This window comes from Pezoporus wallicus, unplaced genomic scaffold, assembly GCF_028554395.1.
Source record: "Pezoporus wallicus isolate ANWC-B61680 ecotype Strahan unplaced genomic scaffold, APGP_CSIRO_Pwel_v1 contig_6897, whole genome shotgun sequence".
Lineage (NCBI taxonomy): Eukaryota > Metazoa > Chordata > Aves > Psittaciformes > Psittacidae > Pezoporus > Pezoporus wallicus.
Genome location: NW_026636510.1, coordinates 1,253,399 through 1,260,678, shown reverse-complemented (window position 1 = coordinate 1,260,678; position 7,280 = coordinate 1,253,399).

Here is a 7,280-nt window from a genome sequence, read left to right as displayed (position 1 = left end):
TCCTCAGTAAAATTACTGCATGGCTAGCAGAGGTTATGAAAAAAAATATGCATTCGCAGCTACCACAGTTCACAGTCCAGCAGAGTTGAAACTGGCGGAGACAGTAGAATTAGTAAAATCCTCTATTATCCCCAACTGTATAGATAGTCTTGAATGTGGTCTTTCTTACAGGTACAGATTCAACAGGCATACAGCTACGTGGATGCCTTTCTCTGACTGTGCACCCCAGATGCATTTTCTCTGTCTTTTCTCTAGATTTCTGGCTACCTGTGCCCTAGCTATCTTTTCCTGTAGTCAAGGTCTCTCTCTCTTCTTTCCCAGCCTAAATCTGCTCACATCTCCCTTTCAGCTCTTCTCTCTCCCACTTCCTTCAACCTGGACAACACTGCACCTCTTTTCAAAGCATTTATTTTTATAAGAAAATAAAATACATGAAATCTGAATGACTTCAAAACCATATTCTGGTGCTTTCTCTTGCTTCTCAATCCACTATTGTTGTTCAGACAGTGTATAGAGAACTATATCGAGTAATTGGGTATTATCTTCTGGACTGTAGTTCAGGCACTAAAAATAACATATTGGTGACCACTTTGTTCCATATGTCTTCTTTATAAAAAGAGCTAATGGCATTATTTCAGATTTTCCTTGTTGTAACATTAACTTCTAGCAGAGGTGCTATTCTTTTTGTAGTAAAAGCAAAATAAGTATGAGCTGGATATGACAGTCACTTCCATGTAATATTGTAGAACTCGTTGCCACATGATTATTTTCTGTCACCAGGCTCGTACTTGCAAGTTCAGACTAACATGGTCTCCACCACTGTTGTTTGACAGCATTGCTTTTTTTCTACCATCCTTTATCCTGTGCTCTAAAAGACTGTGTAAGGGCACTAACAAAATTGCTCTCATTAAGACAACCACCAAGTGGGCCACTGTTACCAAAGGTGGCTGATGATTTTGATTTTTAGCTAACAACAACTCACAGGAGCCTGATTATCACAAATTATAAGGAATTGCCTTCTGCAAATCATGCTTTTATGAAGTGTATCGCTTGAGCCTCCAAAACAAAGGAACCCAAACCACCTGGTCACTTTGTGAAATCTCTGTGCTGCCCACAGTCAGGTAGATGATATTCAGGACTGGGCAGTGGTTTCTGTCTCTTGGTGTGTAAAAGGAGCAAATGTGGTCCTGGAAAGTCGGTTTGAGGGCCTATTTGAAGCATCTCTACCTGTGTAGCCCTTTCTGCTCACCTATTGGCAGACCCCTGAAACGCAGTTTTATTTCTGAAGGTACTGCAGGTTATTACCCCACCCACTTCTTCATCAGCCGGTGAGGCTGAGCTTTTGTGAATCACTGCAAGGTGATCTCTTTTTCTTACTGCAGATGTTGAAAAGAAGGATGACCAGCTGACAGTAAAATTGCTTGGTACTGATGAGCCCTTGGCTTTGTTAGTGTGGTAAAACATACATCATTTGACAGCTGCTTGTGCATGGAAAAAAACATAGATGATTAACGGTTTCCTATCTTTTCTTGCTACTGATCTTCTTTGCTTATGACAGATGAGACTCAGATGTCTTTTTTTAAGAGACAGAGAGAAGAAGCAAGAATATTTAAACTTGTTCTCACCTAAGTCTTTTATGTTATCCTAAAGACCTTATTTGTAGTAGAGATTTTTTCTGAATTTCAGCTCTTCTAAAATGATTGGATCTGTCATTCATCTTTAAAAAGGAATGTATATTCTTCCCCTCTGGATTTTTTTTTTTTTTTTTTTGGCAAAAGGGTATAATGCTAATTTTACTTATTCAGAAATTAAAATAGCAAACAGTTTATATGAGGTGTTGATAATTACCTATATTACTGTAATGCTGTGACAGATGTTGGCAAAAAGAGGCAGAAAATGCCTACAGCTGTGCACTCCATGACATCCAGTTTATACTCAGACAGAAGGCTAACAGATGTTCTGAACTATCACTTTGCCTAAATGTTTTTAAAGTCTAAGGACCTGCTTTATAATTCACTAGGGCCTTGTTTGGTTTCACAGAGGTCCTCAGAATTCCCATCTGTGACAATTAATGTTGAAGACTTTTTAAAATCAACCCCTGTCCTTATTAGCCCTCTGCAAATAGATACTGTGTATCTGTATATTCCTGAGACATCTATTTTTGTGACCTAGTTATTAATTTCTACAACTTATATATAACACAACTCTTGTTTTGAGCAGAAAAATCATTCACTGACATGAATACAGACTGAGCAACAGGATCAAAAGATTGATGATGTACTTTTGACTGAATTTAAAATACCTATCTCAAAACATTCTTTATTCTCTTCCTGAAAGTTGCAGTCATCTGTAAACTGCTAACAGCTTCAAACTGCTTGTTTTCCCAAAAGAAATACAAATTCTGTTGGTGTTAAAGTAGAGCATTTAAACAGGCATGTTCAGCTGCCAGAGATATTCCTAGAAAATATTTTCATTAAAAACTAGCTAAGTCATTTAAGGGATACTTTAAAATACAAATAAAGTTTCATCAATTATGCTCTTTAATTTCAAAATGGAGATGTTGTAAAAGTGATGTGTATGTAGTGTACATGTAAAAAAAAAATGAGATTTAAAAGAGTCTTCTGTCTTCAAACTCCACCCAAATTTTCCAGCATACCTTTAGATAAGCAAAAAATGTCGCTAGTGTAAAGCAACTTAATGCTTTATTGATAGTTGCCGTTTCTTTTTAAAAGCTGCATTCCTGTTGTACAGTAGTTTAATAGTTTAAACATTGTACTAACATAATCAGTGTTTGGTCTTTTCTGTTCCCCATTCCTGTATAGAAACAGAACTCCAAATTGTACATCTTTCTGCGTTTGTTTCTAAATTACTCCCCACACTTAATTATGAGGATGAGAGGGATGCCTTATTCCTCTTTGTTATAGGCTAAGCTCTCAGTAATCCCAAACAAAAGAGCCAGTTCTGGAAGATATAGGATTTGCTAGCAGGATTATGGTCTCACAGATAATGATGTGCAGTCAGCAGAAGCGAAGCTTTATTTTAATTCAAATAAGCTAGTAAACAAACCACTGACAAGTCTGCTGGTGAGAGTAACTGGCTTCTGTTGCCACATTGGCAGCTAAATTATAGAAAATCTATTATACCCTGTTCACCATATGTTTAATTTAATACAGATACAAATTAAACTCTCCACAATGCCTATTAAAATAACAGTGCATATTTTTTTTTTAATATATGAATGTTTAAGATACATTCCCCTGACCTTAAGAAGGGCAATACTGACCTGGGAGACTGCAGCAAAACACATGCTATAGTCAACAGATTCTCTTCAACAACAACAACTGTGATTTGAAAAACCCAGAATATTAATAGTTCAGTTTTGTAACAGATAATGAGGTTAATTGAGGTGTTTTACCTTCTAAGCATCTGCTCTTACACACTTCCCTCCCCCTAGGTTCCTGGGCCTCAGGTTTGATAGAAGTGGTTGATATCTAATCCCTTGTACAGTTTTTAATTCAGTGCCAGCTACAGTATGAGGTTTTTGCCCTTTTCCTGATGCAAATAGCTATCCCTCATTTCTGCTCATTCTCACTTATTAATGCTCTTTCAAATAGTCTGGATTTCTTTACCTTGGGATCACTACTCTGTAATACTGGTGGAGGGTTTCAAATTATGCAGAGGGATTGTGCTTAGGGCCTATGTTTTTCAGAAAAGAAAGTGCTGAGTACAATGTGTTGTTGCCCACTATGGGCCCTGATTGTTGTCTTGAGTTTTATAATAGCCAAATGAAAACAGGTTTGGGGAAAAACTGATAATAATAGGAGACAAATACTGTGAGTGTCTATCTAAATCTAGGTATTTCCAAATACACTGAACATATCTTATAAAGTCATTTAAATCACTGTGGTTTATGAGGATCAGCAGATGTTACTGTGATGAGATGGTGGCGGTAGACTACTTGAAACCATACAGAAACCACAGAGGAAAACATTAACTTCTCCAAATTCACAGAATCATAGAATCATAGAATAGTTATGGTTCACAAATTATAGGTTTCCATAGAATGAAAAGGAAGGGTTCATAAGTTATAGGTTTCCATAGAATGGAAAGGACTTTAGGATCATCTAGTTCCACCACATCCCACCCCACCCCCCACCATGGGCAGACACACCTGTGTCTTAAATAGATGATGATGAAGAAAGTGCCAGGCAGAATATTGCCAGCGAAAAGCTCTCTGGACTTCAGTGGGAGTCTCCTGCCAAACTGGCTCTGTCCCTTGCAGTTTCAGTTAGCTAACAGCAACAATAATCACGTAATGAGAACATAAGTTTTGAGTGATGGCCTGCACATTGTGGATAATCACCTTACTCCATGGTAATATACTCTGAATTAGCATTCTAAATCATTTTAAGATGTCAGAACACATGCAAACTCCATATGCATGTATGGAAGTATGTGTGAAAGGAGCCTCTGCCTCCTATAAATATGCAGTATTGTACTCCATGTATGTACCAGGCACTAGATTGTAGATTCACATGTATAGTGTAATAGTGTATAGCATGTGCATGGGCATGAAATGTACAGTGTAACATGTATACATACTGTGTGCATATGTATGCACATTGTCTGTATTTTAATTACTGTTGTGATTTACCAAAACATTTTCAGACTCAATATTTATTTGTAATGCAGCCATAAGATACATAGGAATTCGTTACAAGTTCCACTTATTTGATAAATTCATTTGATAAATTTGATAACTTCATCTTTGGTATATAAGAAAGTCCAGTTCAAAGAAAGTTGACATCTAAAGATTTGAAGGTGTCAAGTGCAGAGATATTTTGATAGAATGCTTACAGAATACTAGCAGTGCCATACTTTCTGCTCTTCTTCCCCAGAGAAATTTATACTATACCATGTGGTCATCTTTCATCACGTAGCAAAACTATTTCAGTAAATGTTGAGGTGATAAATGAGCAGGTCTTGGGTTTCTTGTAGCAATAATGAAAAAAAAATGTTGAAACATCTCCCATTCTAGGTGTCATATGTGAAGTTCTTACCTGCATTTCTGGACCGTGAAAGGCCTGCCTGCTACACAAACCTGCATCTCCTCAAGAGCAGCTCTTGTAAACTACAGATTCCTTGCTTTTAAGTAACTGGATTTTTTCCTGTCATATTGCGGAGGGGTTAGGGAACAGCCAAAAAAACCCTGCTACCGATGTGTCACAGATGTTGTTGTAAGGCTGGAGGGTGGTGGAAAGCCTGTCCAGCATTTCCAGCGACCGTACGTGTGTGTACTGCAGTACATGGGCAGCATGCCAGAGGTCTCACACGTAGCTTTTTGGTTAGAAAAGCTTGAATACTGTTAAAATGAAACGAGAGGAGGAGAACTGCTGGAAATTATCATTTCCCCCCGGGGAAGAAAACCTCCGAGGAAACCGGCACACCCCCGCGGGCGACCCGGCCCCCCCTGCTCGGTCCCGCGTGTCAGCGGCAGCCGTGGGCAGGGGGGGTTGACTCGGGGCAGCGCTCTAGTGTTAAACTTCAACCCTCCTGTCAGCGACCCTGAGCGCGAAACGAGGGCTTGTCCTGTTACGTGTGAATCTCAAACTCTCCGAGGCAGGTGAACTCTGGGGGCGGCTGCGAGCAGATCCGTGTGCGGCGGAACCGGCGGAGGTTGCGGCTGAGCAGCTGTGCGAGCCAGCGCGGCCACAGCAAGGGCAGCAGTACTGGCGGGGAGCGAGAAATGCTGCAGCAGCATGGCCCTTTCCCCTTCTTTCAAAGCAGGGTCAGCGGTTTGTCCTGGGTAAGAACCCCAAAATTCAGATTATTTTTTTCTGGACACAGCCGTGAGTCAGACACCTGTGCTCATCCCCCTCTGGCAACACTTTACCGGTCTTTTCTGTTTGGATATGCAACAGATACATTTCGCAAATTGGGAGTGATCCGTTATTTAATCTATGCACCTGGGTGCAGGTGTTGTTTTTTTTTTCGAGGTTAAAATGAATCGTGAGAGCCACAATCTAGGGCATTGATTTCCTTACTCCATGGGATCTATCTCGGCACAGAGACTTACGGGTGCCGATGCCCATGTGGAAGCCCAGCCCTCCGCAGACCAAGGCGAAAATTTAATTCATGTTGACATACGAGATGCAAGTTTCTTGTAGAGTCCTTCCAACCTGTAATTCACACTTTTTCCTTTTTTTTTTAAGCTTCCCTCCCTCCCCCCCCCTTCCCCGCCTTCCTCTTCTCTTCCACCCCCACCCCCCACCCCCCCCCCCCCCCCCCCGAAAGTCTTAGAAATTGCTGCAGAGCGTTAGAAAGTTGCAGCCGCCTGGTCCACGCACTGCTGATTCCGGTTTTGGTCATCTGCAAAATGAGCCTTAAGCCAATTTCGTGCTTCAGGCTAACCAGAAGGATTCGTATTTCCCTCCTAGATGCGTGGCATTCCTGGAATCTCTTTGTCAGCTTGCCGTAGGATGCTGATGTAATTTGCCTGGAAACTCTCCCCAAAATTTGTATACAGCGGTTAAGAACGATTTAAAATTTCTGAGCCATCGGGGTGTTTTGCCTGGAAAGCAAAAAAAAATTTCCATCATAAGTAGGTATTAAACTGTTCAGAGCCTGGCTCCCATTTAACCCAAAGAACCACCGTAGGTAGTAAAATGCGCATTTCCTACTAATCCCTTTCCTTCATTGCTCTTCAGGGGGAGCGGTACTTTCTTCGCCAGTCTTACCAGTTTAGGAAAGTTCTGTTTGATTTCCTGAATTTTGTCACGTTTGGATCTTTTATGCCATTTACGATACTTAAGCGACTTACACACACACCCCTCACATATAAAGGGTATTGCAGAATGACAGGAGGTTGAGCCGTGTGGGTGGAGGTGAACTCTGCCACCTTCCTTGCAAGCCCTCTCTTGGCGTCAAGCCTGGAAGGAAAAGCTCCCCCCGTCCCCTGGAAGCTCGCCCCCCTGTCCGGCAGGGACGCAGCCTCCTCTCCGCAGCCGCCCAGCGGAGTCTCTCGCACCCTCCCCGCCCCGGCGGAGAGAACTGGAGCGAAGATGTTTATCCTGAGATGGAAAATGGGTTGTTGAAAAAACAAGCCATGTGCAAATAGTTTAATTTTCCGTTTTGATGCTTATCTTTGTCTTCCGAATTTCATCGGAGAGGCTTTAATTGGTGTGTGGGTAATAGTTCCTAAATAATCCCTTATTAGATGACTTCAGAAGAGTTGGGAACCAATAACGTCTTAGTCCCAAAAGTGAAAGTAGAATTGGAAG